General features: G+C 41.9%; 1 protein-coding gene across 1 annotated transcript in view; it reads left to right on the top strand.

Annotated features, from left to right (window-relative positions):
- NAV3 (neuron navigator 3) overlaps window positions 1-19,832 on the top strand; it is an 862,925-nt gene that overhangs the window by 143,642 nt on the left and 699,451 nt on the right. The gene's annotated exons all lie outside the window — the stretch shown is intronic.

Genomic DNA, 19,832 nt, shown 5'->3' with positions numbered 1-19,832 from the left:
AACTGAATAAAGCCCTCAAGGTTTGCCATCAGTGTTTCATTTCCTTGCTTCTGTGAGTTACTCTTAGTGTTACCTGAATTTAATGATTTTGTGTCTTAATTTCCTATTTTTCCTCCCAAATTTGAAAAAAACATTTTAAATCAGGTTGATATATTATAGGGCACACTCAGACCCAATAGCATATTCATTTTAGATGGTGATCTTGATATACAGTGCTCTTGATTTCATGAGGTGCCACTCCCAAAAAAACATGAAAATTATTGTTTTCAATTTCATTGGGAATCTGACCTACCATTAAACATGTATTCATATGTATGTTTAGAAAACCATACAGCCTTTTGCTAAACATGCTTGTGAACATGAACAGTTTGGAGTTTAGCCGTAATGTACAAATATATTTAAAATCACCATGCTCCACTGAATTCAATTGAACATGCTAATTCTACAAGTTTTATTCATGAGCAACTGTGCTATGATTTCTCTCTCTCTCTCTCTCTCTATTTTACATGCTTACAGTTTTGGATTTAAGTAACTAAAGACCAAACTTTGGAGTTTTCAGGGATTCAAATTGTTAAACTGGATTATGTCTTTTTTTAAATACAGCGATGCAGATTTTTTACCAACTTTTTATAAACGCATTGAGTTTCATTAACTGGTTCAGAAGGAAGCCATATCTGAACTTATTACACATGTGATACATGTGCAGACCAGAAATTCATGGATGGCATGTACCCATATGGATCTCAATTCAGTATTTACTTAAGCAGAAAGTGGGATTTTTGGGGGTGTGTGTCGGGGGGAGAGTATATATACACCAACACACACGTATACCACAAGGTATGTTTCTTTTATTAACACCATTTGATTTAAAATTGTCCCCTTATGGGTTTGTATTATTGGAAAGTGCTGCCACAGAACAAGTAATAACAAAAATAACTCATTAATGACTGTTTTTGTTTGGCCTCGGTCCAATGCCCGCAGCTTGATGTCTGAGGAGTAGACAGTCTGTAGCATTTTATCCGTCTCCTAGTCTGGACATCAGAGATTGCCTGGATTTCTGTGGACTAATTCATTCCTAACTTGTCTTCAGCAATAATGTCATAAAGAGCCAATAGCAGCATACAATCTAAATTATTTTGGCATTTACTGTTTGCATTATTATTTTAATACAGCAATATGAATGAAGTAGAGGGTTTGGACTTGTTTGGCTCCATGTTACAATAAGGCTGTTGTCAGCTTGGCAATAGTGTAGTGTAGGGCCAAAAGATCATGGACTGAAACTGTCATTGCAGAATCTGGATATCTTCTCAGATCAGGGTTTAAGTGCTCACCAACTAATAACCAAAAAGCTACTTGTGACGAGCTAGGGGTCTGTTTTCAAAGTAATACGTAGGAATTAGACATACAGCTCTAACAAAGAGGAAATTGGGTGCTTTATTATTACACTGTATGGGGCAAATTTACAATAAACTATAACGAAACATTACTCCTGATAGCTTTTGTTTTGGGAGTAGGCAGGATTGTACTTGAGAAGAACAGTGTGTTTCCTTACTGAAACGCATGCAGCATTATTTTTGTGTAGTGTAATGTACAATGTCCTGTGCTGGTAGAATTGTTAATCCTTTGACTCAGACCCAGATTCAGAAAGGTGCTTAAGCACAAGCCTAACTTTAAACATTTTCTTTCCATTTGGACATTTCTTTCTTGCTATTCTATGATTTAAAAATATCTCCTAATGAGATATTGTGGTTCCACATGCACTGCAATTGTGAGGAGTAATTTACAACAGACGTTTGAGGGATGGAGGGGTGCGTGTGTCAAAGATTTAAAGGTGCATGATGAAAATTGGTAGAATGTGTGATTCACAAATGAAGAGAGCACAATAATGTAACATAAGAATGGCCATACTGGGTCAGACCAAAGGTCTTCCAACAGTGGCCAATTCCAGGTGCCCCAGAGGGAATGAACAGAACAGGTAATCATCAAGTGAGCCATTTCCTGTTGCTCATTCCCAGCTTCTGGAAAACAGGCTAGGAACATGATCCTTGCCCATCCTGGCTAATAGCCGTTGAGGGACCTATCCTCCATTAATTTATCTAGTTCTTTTTTGAACCCTGTTTATCCTCTGGCAAACAGTTTCACAGGTTGACTGTGCATTTTGTGAAGAAATACTTCCTTTTGTTTGTTTTTAAACCTGCTGCCTATTAATTTCATTTGGTGGCCCCTAGTTCTTGTGTTATCAGGAGTAAACAACACTTCCTTGTTCACTTTCTCCATGCCAGTCATGATTTTATAGACCTCAGTCATATCCCCTCTTAGTAGTTTCTTTTCCAAGCTGAAAAGTCCCAATCTTATTAATCTCTCCCCATACAGAAGCCATTCCATACCCCTAATAATTTTTGTTGCCCTTTTCTTGAGTGCTCCTTTAGCACCTTGATCGTTCAGTGGCCCCACTGGTGGTTTAGCAGACTTCCTGCTTCTGATGTACTTAAATTTTTTTTGCTATTACTTTTTGAGTCTTTGGCTGACTGGTCTTCAAATTCTTTTTTGGCCTTCCTAATTATATTTTTACACTTCACTTGCAGAGTTTATGCTCCTTTCTATTTTTCTCACTAGGATTTAACTTCCACTTTTTAAAGCAGGTGTAGGCAACCTATGGCATGCATGCCGAAGGCGGCACGTGAGCTGATTGTCAGTGGCACTCACACTGCCTGGGTCCGGGCACCCAGGGCACTGCCCGGGGCCTCTGCATTTTAATTTAATTTTAAATGAAGCTTCTTAAACATTTTAAAAACCTTATTTACTTTACATACAACAATAGTTTAATTATATATTATAGACTTATAGAAAGAGGTCTTCTAAAAATGTTAAAATGTATTACTGGCATGCGAAACCTTAAATCAGAGTGAATAAATTAAGACTCGGCACACCACTTCTGAAAGGTTGCCGACCCTTGTTTTTTTGCCTTTCACCACTACTTTTACTTTATTGTTTAGCCACAGTGGCACTTTTTTGTTTCTCTTTCTATGTTTTTTAATTTGGGGTTGACATTTACGTTGAGTCTCTATTATGGTGTCTTTAAAAATTTCCCATGCAGCTTGCAGGGATTTTACTTTTTGCGCTATACTTTTTAATATCTGTTTCACTAACTTCCTCATTTTTGGGTGATCCCCTTTCTGAAATTAAATGCTACAGTGTTGGGTTGCTGTGGTGTTTTTCATGCCACAGAGATGTTAAATTTAATTATATTATGGTCTCTATATTACCAAGTGGTCCAGCTATATTCACCTCCTGGACCAGATCCTGTGCTCCAGTGAGGACTAAATCAAGAATTGCCCCTTCTCTTGTGGGTTATAGGACTAGCTGCTCCAAGAAGCAGTCATTTAAGGTATCAGGAAACTTTATCTCTGCATCCCATCCTGAGGTGATATGTACCCAGTCAATATGGGGATAGTTGAAATCCCCCTTTATTATTGAGGGTTGTTTTTCTTTTATTTTAATAGCCTCTCTAATCTCCCTGAGCATTTCACAGTCACTATCACCATCCTAGACAGGTGGTCAGTAATATATCCATACTGCTATATTCTTATTATTAGAGCATGGAATTAGTATCCATAGAGACTCTATGGTACAGTTTGGTTCATTTAAGATTTTTACTTCATTTGATTCTATGCTCTCTTTCACATATAGTGTAACCCTCCGACCCCCAGCACCTCCTGTTCTGTCCTTCCGATATATTCTGTACCCTGGTATTATTTGTTCCATTGATTATCCTCATTCCGCCAAATTTCTGTGATGTCTATTATATCAATATCCTCGTTTAATATGAGGCGCTCTAGTTCATCCATCTTATTATTTAGACTTCTAGCATTGGCATACAAGCACTTTAAAAACTTGTCACTTTTTATCTGCTTGCCATTACATGATGTAATTGAATGGAACTTTTTTCATTTGACTGTTTATCATCTTTTATCCTCTACTTCTTACTAGGACATAGCAAATCTCCATTAATAGATCCTTCTCTAAGGGATGTCCAAACCACATGCTCCTCAGCTCCTGTCAGCTTTCCCCCATCCCTTAGTTTAAAAACTGCTCAATGACCTTTTTAATTTTAGGTGCCAACAATCTGGTTCCATTTTGGTTTAGGTGGAGGCCATTCTTCCTTTCCCAAAAGTTTCCCCAGTTCCTAATAAATCAAAATCCCTCCTCCCTACACCATCATCTCATCCCCACATTGAGACCCTGCAGCTCTGCCTCCCTAACTGGCCCTGTGTGTGGAACTGCAAGCATTTCAGAGAATGCTACCATGGAGGTCTTGGACTTCAATCTCTTACCTAGCAGCCTAAATTTGGCCTACAGGACCTCTCTCCTATCCTTCCCTATGTCATTGGTACCTACATGTACCATGAACACCGGCTAGGGCTTTACTAGAGGCATGGTCTAGCTGTGAGAACTTCTTTGGTAGTAAGAACCATTTGAGGACCTATATCGTATATTTTCAGTGAGATGCTGTCTAAAATGGATTCAGTACCTACTTCCATCAAGTGGAATATGCTTGGTGTGTGCTGTCTCTCTGACTCATAGTTTTTATAGCTCTGTTTTCATTTGCAGTCTTTTAACCATTCAGACTCTGAATTTGATCAAAGTCATTTTCTGCAAGTCTGGTTCAGGCCTGGTCAGTATTCGGATGGGAGACTTCTTAAAAACCAAGAAAACTCCATGACAACAAAGCCCCCCAACGTGTGGCACTGTTGAGGATTCAGTAGGTGGCACTATCCTCTGAGCATGCAAATCACCAGTAGTACAGAAAGACAGTGTGAACAAGATTTCTCTAGAGACAAAGAGGTTAGAGAGTAGTAATTCGCTTGCCAAACCTGGGGCATGACCCTGGACATTTTCAGTCATCCACAGCCAGCATTCCACCCCCTTAGCTGGAACAGTGGTAGTGAACTCCGCACACTCCCTGGAAGTTTATGGAATCACTGATGCAATGGCTTTGCCTCGGCTATCCCCTGGCCTGCTCCCAGATCCTAACTCCATGTTGGGCTCAGTGCACTGGTGTGTGCAAAATTCCCCGATGTTTCCACTTCACAGCCACTGCCTACAAAAGATTGGACTTACCACAAAGTTCAGGTCCAGAACTGAACTGTCTGAAAGTTTGGATGTGTTTGAATGAGGGGTTTTTGTATGGGCCTGCCTCTATGGTCTATAAACCTATCCTCTATGATTTATACAAGAGATCCCAACTGCTTGCTCTGTCTAGTGTTTAGCTGATATCTGTAGACGTACTCTTGATCATCCGCTTCCCGCTTCCCGCTGTTGTTGGTTGCTACAAAGCCTTCATGTAAATGGCCATTCCTAGCTAGTCTATAACATAGTTCAACTTGGGCAATTAAGGCCTATATGGCACCCCATCTCCCGGAGTCTGAAACTGATTATACAACCCCTGGAGCCCAAATGTCCCACCTGAATTAAGCAGAAACCTTTTTTCCCTGAGGTGGTTAGCTGAAGTGCTGCATTTCTCTCCCAGACGCTGAGAAAATTCAGTCTGTATAGTCCTTATGAAAACAATGTTAAAATTAAACATGGAATGGAAAATTTACATCATGTCACACATGCTTTCAAAAATAGCATCTTGTTGATGGCATTCAAGCAACAGTATTTAGTTGTGGTATTTTCACAGCTTTTTAAGACATTTAATGGTATTTGACATTGGAAATGAAAGCAGATTTTCATTATATTTCAGTGTGCTCTGGGTTAGCAGTGCCTGGGTTGATTATGACTGCTGTCTAAGGGCATGTCTATACTGCCCCACAGTTTGGATTACAGGAGTGTGAATATCAGTGCACACCAAGTATTGCACTATTACCCCAGTATGGACACTGTGGGTGTGAATTTACAGGCTCCTACTTTGCACTAATGTGGTCCTGTGTGAAGAAGACTACATTAGTGACCAAACAGGGCTACATTAGTGCAAACTAGGAACCTTTAAGTTTGCTCCCATAGCATCCACATGAGGGAATTACAGTGTAGTCCTTTGGTGCATGCTGGAAATCACCCCTGCCCCCCAGTCGGAACTAGTACAGGGCAGTGTAGTCATACCGTAAGGCTGTGAGCAGGGTGCTGTAACAATTTCTATAGTGAGGGTGCTGAGAGCCATTGAACCAAACTGTAAACCCTGTATATGATGGAAACCACTTCAAGCCAGGGGGTGCTGTAGCACCCCCTGGATCCCTAGTTCCAGCACTGATGGCTGTGAGAGAATGGGCCACTTAAAATTGCATTCAAAAGCTTTGTTTACTTTAGGTGCTTTCTTTTAATTGGAGCAGCTGTGGCAATTTTTATTCATTTCCTCATCCACGTTTGGAACAAACTTCCCATTAAAATAGGGAGTTAGAAGTGCTGCGCCTTCATAGCTAGAAGGCATGTCAGTCAAAATCAGCAGTGGTTAAACTGGATGTTTTGGAGTGGGGACTGCTATAGTTAGCAAATTCTCTCCAGCACCAGAGTTCCTTCCTCTTAGCGCTGTATGGGGCACGAGGAGTCAGTTACAGCTCTCTGATTCTGCTGGGCAGCTCTAAATCATGCTTCTGGCATGGGGTCCTCAAGAGTGGAAAATTGGCATTGTATTGTGGAGGTCCATGACACTCTCTGCCCATTCCTGATATACTGCCCCCAAAGTGGGGTCGGAGTGGGGGGAGCAGTGAGAACAGAGGCTTCAGGCCTGGCAAGGACACAGATAAGCAAGCAAGGAGTTCCTCTAAGCCAAGGATTCTCTACTAGTGATGTGCGGCAGAATAACAGCCCCTTTACACTACCTGAGTGGTGCAAATGGGCTGTAACTGGGCTCAAAAATGGACCCTATATTGTCTTGTGTATTGGCTGGACCATTCACACATGTGTGTGCAGAGTAGGGGCCAGAGATCAGCATGTAGAATGGTGGGACCCAGCTGGGACCCAGAAGTAAGTCTTTGGGGGGTATATGCATCATCACCTTCAAGTTTTGCTGAAAGCTGCAATTGATTTAAGTGGGGAAAGAATTGGTCCCATCATCCCCGTAACTGCACTTGCTTAGATGTGCTGTCCTCAGTGAAGAGCCAGGGCCCTCAAATGCAGCGGGACTGCAGGGGAGACACAGCACACAGATGACACACAAAAATGTCAGCAGATCCTCAGCTCGGTGTCCATTTCAAACGCATGATCTCGGTGTCCACTTCTCCCAGATCTTTGAGGGTAGGGCTGTGGAGCATGCAGCTTCTCACTGGGATGGCCTTGGGGGCATTCTGGGTCTCATTCCATAGCTAGGAATGGGACAGAACAGGAAGAGTGCTCTCACTCAGCTTAATTTGAGAGTGTCGCTAATGTAGGAGGCACAATCTGGCCCCTATGCTAGGATCTATGTGTAAAAATAACTGCATCTTTATATAGGAATAGGTTTACCATGTAATCAATGATAGCCACTGTAACAAAGTCTGTATTGATGCAGCTGGCAAACATATAAATAGTCTGCCTGTAGCAAAAACATGTTGTCAAGTCATTAACTAAGCACAGCATCTTGCACTGTTAGACTCCTGCAGCTCAAAAATCCATCTCTTGTTCCCAACCTGTAATAGCCAAATATATGTTTAGATAATAGCAAAATTACTTAATCAGTATTAAGAGTCACAGAACCCCCCCCCAAAAGAAAGGTGGTTTCTGATTAAGATCTTGGGCTTGAACCAGGTATTGTCCCCTGTTAGACGGTCCAGAGTACAGGCCAGTGTTAAATGTCTGTTTGATTTGGGCCTGCAGGCTTTGAGGTCCGGGCACAGCTCTGTGCTCAGTCATAAATAAAATCTGTTTCAATCTTTTACAACCCCTTTTTCCTTACATTTTTGTGCATGTCACAGTTGGTTTCATCTCTCCTGCATAAGCCTGACAGGCCTGACTTGCACAAGCATGGTATGAAGTTACGCCCCAGTTAATGACTTGCCTCTATATGTCTTTCTTTACACAATCAAAGAACTAAATTTGTATTTCCTAGGGCTGTGTTAGAGCAGGGAAAGGACACGTGTTAACTGAACTAGCCCTGTATTTGAGAACAGCCACAGAGATTCCAGTGGCTCTCTTGAAACTGTGGAGCAAGATAGTAGCCACAATAAATAGGAGAGTTTGCCCCAGACAGCATCCCTTTCACTGAGGTGTCCCTAATGATCTTTTCTCTGAGTGGCCCAAGGGCTGTTCCTTACATTGGCTGGTCACTATTATTTTAAAAGGACTGTGACACATTCACATTTTATTTGGGCCTGTAGATTGTGGGGTTCTGCAGTGGAAGGAATGTGGCCTACTGATTAGGAAATAAGGACCATGAGCCTGCCAAGACTCCTTGGTTCTAACCACAGCCCTACCACCATCTTCCTGTGTGATCTTTGACCAGTCACTTAACCGCTCAGTGCCTCAATTTTCACATCTATAAATTAGATCAAAAAGAAGCTCTTTAAATGAATATCCTTCTCATCTCTCCCTCTCCCCTTGCTCCTTGTACCCACTTAGTTTGGATGCTCTTTGGGGCAGAGAATGTTTTTATTATGTCTAGTACAGCATCCAGTATAACAAGGCCCCAATGGTAATACAAATACATAATGGTAATAATATAATATAGAAAGAATCTTGATATCCTCAAAGCGACCTCCCGCCCAGAAGCATTACATACATTTATATTCTATGCACAATATTATTATATTGCTTTTCAGTGAATGGTCATGGGTCCTCTCTAAATGGCACTGTGCATCTTTCCCATTGTTAACTTCATCACTTCTCATCCAATTGTTTCATTATGTTGCCTACTGGTTGTGTCTTGTCTCAGTTTAGATCATAAATTCTTTGTAGCACGGACAGACCCTTATTAGCAAAATGAGGCCTTGATCTGATTGGCATCTCTGGCTGTTACTGTAATGAAAATAATAAATAATAGCAATTTCCCCCTGAGATTACAGAGAACACTGCACTATTGGTAGTGTGGACACACTTATCAATAGAAATTTTAGTTTAATACACATGGCTGGAGTAAAGTGAAATATGTGATGGCCTGAGATTTATGACTGTTTGTACAAGGGAAGCAAAGGTACAATGTATACACACAAACATAATTGCAGTGCTTAGTATTAAATGTTTATTCAGGCTTTATGCAAGGGTCAGGGAATATCATTATAAGTCATATCAATATAAAATGATATTACAGTTGTGAAAGGAGTGTGCTCCTCTGTATTTTGTTATGGAAGAAAAACAAAAGTTATTCTAAGTAGTGGATGATGTAATTCAGAGTTTGAAATTAATAGGTTTAATGTACTTGTGCCTTTTTTTAATTTTATAGGCTCTAATTCCCTGCACTGTATGTCAGTGCAACAAAGCTAAATGCTGTCTGCAGAGATGCCTGATTTATTATCAGATTGTTACACTATTAAGGAATACACAACAAGGAAGGAGATTTTAATGGATTGTGGCAGAGGAAAAAAGTATGATCTTGCCAATATGGAAATACTCTTTAGTTTTCTAGCCATAGTCTTGCCCTCACTGACACTTAGGGTACGTCTACACTACCCGCCGGATCGGGGGGTAGTGATCGATCTATCGGGGATCGATTTATCGTGTGTACTGTAGACGTGATAAATGGATCCCTGATTGCTCTCCCGTCGACTACTGAACTCCAGTTTGGCGAGAGGCGGAAGCAAAGTCGACGGGGGAGCTGTGGCGTGCCATGAGGATGCAAAGTAAGTAATTTTAATTCAACCTAAGATACGTCGACTTCAGCTACGCTATTCTCTTAGCTGAAGTTGCGAATCTTGGATCGATTTTCCCCCTCCCCCAGTGTAGACCAGGCCTCCGGGTGACCAGATCACCACACTAAAATATTGGGATGCATTGGGGTGCCATCAGCCCTGCCCACAGTCCACCCCCACTCCTCCCAGGCTCCGCCCCCACTCGCCCCCCCCACCCTTCCTCATCCCCTGGCCTGCCACTGGCTTGCTCAGTTGCCCACCCACTGCTTGCCTCCCCACTTGCTCGCTCGCCCACCCACCGCTCGCCTCTTCATCCCCCTGCCTGCCACTCACCCCTATGGCACTGACTTCCCCTCTGCTGGGTGGGTGCTCGCCCACCCCCCACCTCTTCCCGCCCCTGCACCGCCTTCTCTCCACCCCCATTCCACTCCCTTCCCCCAATTCCCCACCCCTGCCCTGCCTCTTCTCTGCCTCCTCCCCGAGCACACCGCATCCCTGCTCCTCCCCCCTCCCTCCTGGAAAGCGCTAAACACCGCCAAACAGCTGTTAGGTGGCGGGAAGTGCTGGAGGGGGGGAGGAGTGGGGACAGGGGGAGAAGGAGACAAGGAGAGGGGAGCTTAGCTGCAATTTTTCCCTGTGGGTGCTCCAGCCCCGGAGCACCCACAGGATCAGCGCCTCCCTCCCGCTCGCCTCCTTACCTGAATATCGGGAAAAATGGCGTCCTGATTGTACATTGATCAGGACGTGGGACAAAGGGTTAAATATCGGGACAGTCCCGATTTTATTTGTACATCTGGTCACCCTACTGACACTTGTACAATCCCAATGAAGCCAGTGATGAGTGAAGTCAATAGGTTGCACAGATCCAAGAATTTGACCCTATGTGTCCAGTTACAGTCCTCCTAGGGAGTGGTCAGCGTGCAAAGGCAGTTACAGCAGAACCTTGGGAACAGAGGTTATCCGTAACTCTGAAACATTAGTAACTCTGAACAAAACACAGTTTGGGCTCCAGATCCAGCGGCTGAGACCCCAGGCCAGGTTTCAGCAGCAGCTGCGCTCCCTACTCAGCGCTGGTGTGAGTTTGCAAGCTTGTTTCCCTCCTGACTCTGTCTGTGTGTGTGTGTGTGTGTGTGTGTGTGTGTGTGTCCTCCTCCTGGGGGAGGGGTAGTAAAAAATAGCCTGTCCCCCTCCCAGCGAGAGGAAGGCTGGTAAAAACAGTGCGTCCCCCTCCTGGCAGGGAGGTGGAGGGGTGAAAGTGGTACAGACCCCAGTGCTACTCAAGATAAGTAAGAAGCAGAAGAGAAAGAATTCAAAAAATTCAAAAAAAAAACAAAAAAAAAAAAAAAAACAAAAAAAAAATAAAAAAAAATAAAAAATAATTAAAAGTACAAAAAAAAAAAAAAACAAACAATACTACACACACAAATATGATAGGCATAATTTAGCTACAAAAAAAAGAAGGAAAAAGATCTTGGATCGTGATAGTTCTCTGAAGATGAGTGTGCAGAGTGTGCAGAAAAAAAAAAAAAAGCAAACAGGATGTTAGGGATAGAGAAAAAGAGAGAGAATATATAGAGAATAATATATATATGCATATATAAATCCATACATGATACTGTACACAATCTGTAATACTGTGGTCTCCTCTCCTCTCTAAAAAAAAAAGATATTCTAGCACTAAAAAGTTCAGAAAAAATGAAACTAAAAATGATTAGTTTAGAGAGAGAGATTAGAGGAGGAAGATTAAAGAGGCTAGGCTCTTCAGTTTGGAAAAGAGAAGAGAAAGGGGGAGGGGATAGAAATATGTGTATATGAAATTGAGTGTGTGGAAAAAAAAGGGAAAAATTTATTTATTTAATTATTAACTAAAGGTCAAAAAATAAAAAAAAAAAAGCAGGTTTAAAAAAAAAAAAAAAAAAAAAGTTCTTCTTCTTTCTCTCAGCAACAACAAGTGGAACTCCCTGAGGAGGTTGAGTGAAGGCTAGGAAGGCTAGGACTATAAAAAGGGACTAAATGGACTGATGGTGCTAAGCTAATAAGTCCATAAATATATTATTAGCCAGGATGGGTAAGAATGCCCCCCCTAGCTCTGGTCAGAGGATGGATGGAGATGAGAGAGGAGAGATCATTTGATCATTGCCTGTTAGGTTCCTCCTCAGGGGGCCTGGGCATGGCCACTGTGTAGACAGACAGATACTGGGCTAGATGGACCTTTGGTCTGACCCGGTACGGCCTTTCTTATGTTCTTATGTTCTTATGTTCTTATGTTCCTGCTCTGCTGGCCTCGGCTACCTTGGGCTGGCAGCCCCCAGTGTCTTGCTGTAAGTGGCTGCCCCATGGGTGGTAGTGTTGGTGGGGACAGGTAGCCCAGCTGTGCCTACCTTTAAGATGCAATACAAGCACAGTGCAGTATTTGTGGGTTTGGTTGGTTTTTGGGTTTTTTTGGTTTCTGCTGCTGCCTGATTGGTTACTTCCAGTTTTACATGGTGTCCGGTTGATCGGTTAGTCCATAATTTTTGAGGGTCTACTGTATTTGTTTTTAGAAATTGCCTTCACAATTACTTGTCTAAGCCCATCTGTCTATGGACAGTCCAAGGAAGTAGCAGCTCTTAACTTTTTATCCTCCCATGGCAAGAAAATGGATTATTAAAACAAAATGAGGTTACGGTTTGACTAATCTCTTCACTGTCATATAATAAGAATAATGTTAATGGCATCCTGGCAACAAGCAGCTTTTATGAGTATCCAGTGCCTTGGCTATGTTTCAGTGTTTAATCGCTCTGCCATGAACAATATTCCTGAAAGAGTAACGTGCAGTGAGCATTCTGATTCATCAAGAACATCCACCACAGGATTATTAAACAATTAGTCTCGATAGGTCATATTTTCATGGGCCATTAGTACATGCCTCAAGTGTTTTGGGAGGTATGAGGCTGCAGTAATAGCTTTATTTCAACAGAAATAGAAAATCTATATACTTAAATGAATGTAGCAGGTTTACCAAATCCTGTTAATTTTCTTTAAGTAGCCTTTTATAATCTCCTACAACCTGTTTTACACCAGAATGGTTAACTATAAATCCTACTGATCCTGCAGTCCTTACGCAGGAACATTCCTGTTAATAGGAGTACTTACCTACATGCCTTCAGCTTTCATCCAGACCACACCACAGGATCCACCACAAGCTCTATGATGCAATCGCATTTGCTCCAACCCCTCAGACAGAGACAAACACCTACAAGATCTCTATCAAGCATTCTTACAACTACAGTACCCACCTGCTGAAGTGAAGAAGCAGATTGACAGAGCCAGAAGAGTACCCAGAAGTCACCTACTACAGGACAGATCCAACAAAGAAAGTAACAGAACGCCACTAGCCGTCACCTTCAGCCCCCAACTAAAACCTCTCCAGCGCATCAAGGATCTACAACCTATCCTGAAGGACGATGCATCACTCTCACAGATCTTAGGAGACAGGTCAGTCCTTGCTTACAGACAGCCCCCTAACCTGAAGCAAATACTCACCAGCAAGCACAGACTATACAACAAAAACACTAACCCAGGAACCTGTCCTTGCAACAAAGCCCGTTGCCAACTCTGTCCACGTATCTATTCAGGGGACACCATCATAGGACCTAATCACATCAGCCACACTATCAGAGGCTCATTCACCTGCACATCTACTAATGTGATATATGCCATCATGTGCCAGCAACGTCCCTCTGCCATGTACATTGGCCAAACCAGACAGTCCCTACGCAAAAGAATAAATGGACACAAACCAGACGTCAAGAATTATAACATTCAAAAACCAGTTGGAGAACACTTCAGTCTCCCTGGTCACTCGATTATAGACCTAAAAGTCGCAATATTACAACAAAAAACAGACTCCAATGAGAGACTGCTGAATTGGAATTAATTTTCAAAATGGACACCATTAAATTAGGCTTGAATAAAGACTGGGAGTGGATGGGTCATTACACAAAGTAAAACTATATCCCCATGTTTATTCCCCCCCTACTGTTCCTCTCACACCTTCTTGTCAACTGCTGCAAATGAACCAAAAACTTTTTTTTTCTCCTGCTGGTAATAGCTCACCTTAACTGATCACTCTTGTTAGAGAGTGTATGGTAACATCCATTGTTTCATGTTCTCTCTCTGTGTGTATATATATATCTATATATCTTCCTACTGTATTTTCCACTGCATGCATCTGATGAAGTGGGATGTAGCCCACGAAAGCTTATGCTCAAATAAATTTGTTAGTCTCTAAGGTGCCACAAGTACTCCTGTTCTTTTTGCGGATACAGACTAACATGGCTGCTACTCTGATTCCTGTTAATGTAATTGAGAATTAACCCTGAGTAGAGACAGGAGGATGGGTCACTTAAAAGTAAGGTGAAAAGAAGGAATTGGAATCAAAAAGAGTTTTGCCACTGACTTCAGTAGGAGCAGAAGCCTACCCATTATGTTTTCCTAGGCTGAGGATGGTAGATTTGAATCCTTTATAAAAACACGGCTACCCCTCTGATACTTTATAAAAAGTGACATGGTCACGGTCAGAGTTACTTCTGCTGCCATACATGTATATGTATCCATAATCTCCTTTTCTGTTCACTGTTCTTCAAAGCTTTTCTGGGGAAAAGAACCCAGGAACTGAGCTGGCTCTAACCAATTTTTCTTGAAATATTACATTTTCCTTCTGACATAGTAAAGATTTGTTAACTTAAAGATATGACAGGCGATTTAAGCCTATTTTTCAAAGAGGTTGAAGCCAGGCAATTGTAATAGGAGTTTGAATTAAAATTCCATTATTCTGAAGTAGTCAAAGTTCAGACATCATTAGTTGCCCTAGACATAAAATGAACCATTCCTATCTTGAGATATAAATTATCGTTTATTACCAAAGCTACATAATTGCTTTAATTATTCACAGCATTTCCCGGGATTGATTTGTCTATGGCTTTTACAGACAATTTGACTTTATTTTAAAATGATAAAGAGACATGCAATATAAAATTCCTCTATTTGTGGTATATTTAGCCTTGGAAACATTAATTTCCCCCCTAACCCAGGGTAGCATTTTTCTCTTTTCTTGTTAATTACAAACCTAACTCCTGAGATGTCAAGACCATAGCTATCCATGTTAACAGAAGTATGGATTTTCACATTTTGCTTTGAATTATTGCCTAGTATAAAAAGATACTTAATGAAAGATTGTCTGATGTTAAATTAGCTTTCACATTTGCTGCTTCCAAAGAATAATGTTAAGATAACTTGACAGCCATGGTAAATTTAGACGATGGAAAACAATAGTTTTTAAGATGTGTGATTTCTCTACGCTTGTGCATCACAGTCAGCATTTGGGTATTTCATTTCAGCTATTTTATACTCAACAGTTTCTTTTCCTTGAACTATAATATATTGATTTTTGTCATTTATCTAAATGCTATTATGTGAAGACACACCAGAGACCTTCAGGTTTGAGTAGGATAGAAACAACAATGATTTGTTTTTTTCATAGATTCCAGGACTGAAAGGGACCTCAAGAGGTAATTGAGAGATGGAGATTCCACAACTTCCCTAGGCAGTTTATTCCAGTGTTTAACCACCCTGACAGTTAGGAATTTTTTCCTAATGTCCAACCTAAAGCTCCCTTGTGGCAGTTTAAGCCCATTGCTTCTTGTTCTATCCTTAGAAGCTAAGATGAACAAGTTTTCTCCCTCCTCCTTATGACACCCTTTTAGATACCTGAAAACTGCCATCATGTCCCCTCTCAGTCTTCTCTTTTCCAAACTAAACAAACCCAATTCTTTCAGCCTTCCTTCATAGGTCATGTTCTCTAGCCCTTTAATCATTCTTGTTGCTCTTCTCTGGACCCTCTCCAATTTCTCCACATCTTTCTTGAAATGCGGTGCCCAGAACTGGACACAATACTCCAGTTGAGGCCTAACCAGCACAGAGTAGAGCAGAAAAATGACTTTTAATACATCCCAGAATCATGTTTTCTTTTTTTTTGCAACAGCATCACACTGTTGACTCATAATTAGCTTGTGGTCCACTATAACCCCTAGATGCCTTTCTGCCACACTCCTTCCTAGACAGTCTCTTCCCATTCTGTATGTGTGAAACTGATTGTTCCTTCCTAAGTGGAGCACTTTGCATTTGTCTTTGTTTAACTTCATCTTGTTTACCTCAGACTATTTCTCCAATTTGTCCAGATCATTTTGAATTATGAGTCTATCCTCCAAAGCAGTTGCAATCCCTCCCAGTTTGGTATCATCTGCAAACTTAATAAGCATACTTTCTATGCCAATATCTAAGTCGTTGATGAAAATATTGAACAGAGCCGGTCCCAAAACAGATCCCTACGGAACCCCACTTGTTATACCTTTCCAGCAGGATTGGGAACCATTAATAACTACTCTCTGAGTACGGTTATCCAGCCAGTTATGCACCCACCTTATAGTAGCCCCATCTAAGTTGTATTTGCCTAGTTTATTGCTAGTTTTTTTATTGCTAGTGTATTGCCTAGTTTATTGTTTCAATGTTTATCGTTTACACATTTCTGTATTTTGAAAGTACTACACACGTGGTATTTGTAAAGTAAGAAAATGTTGCCCCATCTTGTAGTCTGATTTGTATGGATGTTGGGCCTCAGTGCCTATTCAAACTACTATTGACTTAACTGGAACTACTACTGGGCAAAACTGTCCATGCAGTGAATTAGATTGCAGAGTTGGGGTCCAGAAAATAAATAAATCAATTCAGGGGAGATCTTTACTTTCACATAGTGTAAAAATGTTGGGCTAACTCCTGCAGCATTTATTCACATTACATAAGAACAGCCATACTGGATCAGACCAAAGGTCCTTCTAGCCTAGTCTTCTGACAGTAGCCAATTCCAAGTGCTTCAGAGGGAATGAACAGGACAGGTAATCATCAAGTGATCCATTCCCTGTTGCCCACTCCCAGCTTCTGGCAAACAGAGGCTAGGGACATGATCCCTCCCCATTCTGGCTAATAGCCATTGAGGGACCTATCCTCCCAGGGCTGGCTTTAGGAACTGCGGGGCCTGATTCGGCGGCAGTCCGGGTCTTCGGCCGCACTTCGGCGGCGGGTCTTTCACTCACTCTGGGCCTTCTGGGGCACTGAAGGACCTGCCGCTGAAATGCCGCCGAAGACCCAGAGTGAGAGAAGGACCCGCCGCTGAAATGCTGCCAAAGACTCAGACCGCTGCCGGGTGAGTAAAAATTAAAAAGTTAGGCGCTCTTCCTCTAGGATGCAGGGCCCTCTTAGGAGCGGGGCCCGATTTGGGAGAATCAGGGGAATCAGCCTAAATCCGGGCCTGTATCCTCCATTAATTTATCAAGTTCTTTTTTGAACCCTGTTATAGTCTTGGCCTTCACAACACCCTCTGGCAAAGAGTTCCACAGGTTGACTGTGCATTGTGTGAAGAAATACTTCCTTTTGTTTGTTTGAAACCTGCCACCTATTAACTTCTTTTCATGATCCCTAGTTCTTGTGTTATGAGAAGGAATAAATAACACGTGCTTATTTATTTTCTCCACATCAGTCATGATTTTATAGGCCTCCATCCTATCCCCTCTTAGTTGTCTCTTTTCCAAGCTGAAAAATCCCAGTTTTTCATTAATCTCTCCTCAGATGGAAGCTATTCCATACCCCTTTTCTGAGCCTTTTCTAATTCCAATATATCTTTTTTGAGATGGGGCAACCACATCTGCACACAGTATTCAAGATGTGAGCATACCGTGGCTTTATGTAGAGGCGATATTATATTTTCTGTCTTATTATCTATCCCTTTCTTAATGATTCACAACATTCTGTTTGCTTTTTTGACTGCCATTGGACATTGAGTGGATGTTTTTTGGAGAACTATCCACAATGACTCCAAGATCTCTTTCTTGAGTAACAGATTATTTAGACCGCATCATTTTATATGTATAGTTGGGATTATGTTTTGCAATGTGCATTACTTTGCATTGATCAACATTGAATTTCATCTGCCATTTTGTTGCCCAGTCAACCAATTTTGAGAGATCCTTTTGTAGCTCTTCGCAGTCTGCTTTGGACTTAACTATCTTGAGTAGTTTTGTATCATCTGCAAATTTTGCCACCTCATTGTTTACTCTTTTCCCCCAGATCATTTATTAATATGTTGAACAGTACTGGTCCCAGTACTGATCCTTGGGGGATACCACTATTTACCTCTCTCCATTCTGAAAACTGACCATTTATTCCTACCCTTTGTTTCCTATCTTTTAGCTGTTATTGATTCTTGAGGGGACCTTTCCTCTTGTTTCATGACAGCTTACTTTGCTTTAGAGCCTTGGTGAGGGACCTTGTCAAAGGCTTTCTGAAAATCTAAGTACACTATATCCATTGGATCCCCGTAACCACATGCTTGTTGACCCCCTGAAAGAATTCTAATAGATTGGTGAGGCATGATTTCCCTTTACAAAAACCATGTTGACTCTTCCCCTGGCAAATCATGTTCATCTCATTAGTAATCTCATGTACGATTACTTGAGGAATCTGTCTATGTACAATTTATTAACTGCAGTTTGATGTTAGGGACTCTCCTTTTCTTTATCTGTTTCAGGCTGCAAACTCCACTTTGGGGCTTGCTTTCTTTCTCTGTGGTCCTTTTACCTCCATGCTGGACTGTGAAATTCCAAACCATGGTGACACAGGACTAACAATGGAGGGTTATTAAGCCTGGATTCACAAGGAAGCCCCTTTTGACAAAGAAGAAACAACAATCTGCTGAGCGCGGCTGATAACTAAGCAATGGCCAACGTGGTGAAGGACTTTGATCATCTGCTCAAGCTGATAAGGAGTCACCTGACAAAGGGGACTGGAGGCTATAACAAAAATGATCTCTTACTGGCCATCTCAGATAGAGATGAGACAAGACCAGATAGACACCAGGTTTCAGAGGAGAAGCCATGTGCAAGAGGGCAGGGAAAGGAGAAGGATCCTGGACTGCTTAGAAGACACTGACCCAAATCCCCCAAAAGATTCCAGAGTAGTGAGGAAACCGAGGTGGGGATGCATAAAGGTGTTTTATTGTTTTGTCTGAATCCATATATTTCTTGTGCTGTCTCAAGAATGGTTGGTTTTGGAAACTTCTGGAAAGTCTCTGTTTTATGTGTCCTTGGAGAAGTAAACTGTAACTCAGAGTGCCCACAAGGTGCAATTCTGGGAAAGGCTGTGCTGAAGCAACCATGAGTGGGGGGGTCAGCACTGGTCTTGGTGCAGCTGCACTGTCAAGTCCCATTTCCGTGAAGGGGAAGCAGAGACCCTGTGCCCAGGAAGCATGCCAGATAGCGTCCCAGATAACCTCTGAAGATAGGACAAGAAGCAATAGGCTTAAATTGCAGCAAGGGAGGTTTAGGTTAGACATTAGGAAAAACTTTCTAACTGTCAAGGTGGTTAAGCACTGGAATAAATTGCCTAGGGAGGTTGTGGAATCTCCATCATTGGAGACTTTTAAGAGCAGGTTAGACAAACACTTGTCAGGAATGGTCTAAGAGATCATTAGTCCTGCCACAAGAGCAGGGGACTGGACTAGATGATCTCTGGAGGTCCTTTCCAGTTCTATGATTCTCTGATAGGTTAAGGAAAGAGACAATGCTGGAGCATACTCAGAGCAAGGGAAGGTTATGACCACATGGGTCCGTCATGTGGGAACCATGCCCAGAAGCAGTATGGTGAGCGTTGAGCAGCTTTGTTGAGGCTGTGACACTGTTGACTTCCTCTACTCATTTGAGAAAGGGCTGGCACTTGAGGCCCTTCACTTGAACTGTAGCCCTCCACTGCTCTACCAGTCATGCATAAACGATGTGTATTTCTGCTACTGTGTATGTGTTATAGTCAGGGCTTTGGAGCGGAGCCCGGAGCTGGAGTGCGGAGCAGCTCCGGAGCAGTGGAGCTGCAGGTTTTTGCCTGGAGCTGGAGCAGAGCCAGAGCACAGCTCCAAAGCTCTGGTTATAGATAATTGTATTGTTTGGCAGTTTTAAGGCTTCACATTTACTATGGTAGCTTTATAGC

Source organism: Mauremys reevesii, linkage group 1 (genome assembly GCF_016161935.1).
Source record: "Mauremys reevesii isolate NIE-2019 linkage group 1, ASM1616193v1, whole genome shotgun sequence".
NCBI lineage: Eukaryota > Metazoa > Chordata > Testudines > Geoemydidae > Mauremys > Mauremys reevesii.
The sequence above is the reverse complement of the archived record's forward strand: the minus strand, read 5'-3'. Positions and strand labels throughout refer to the sequence as shown.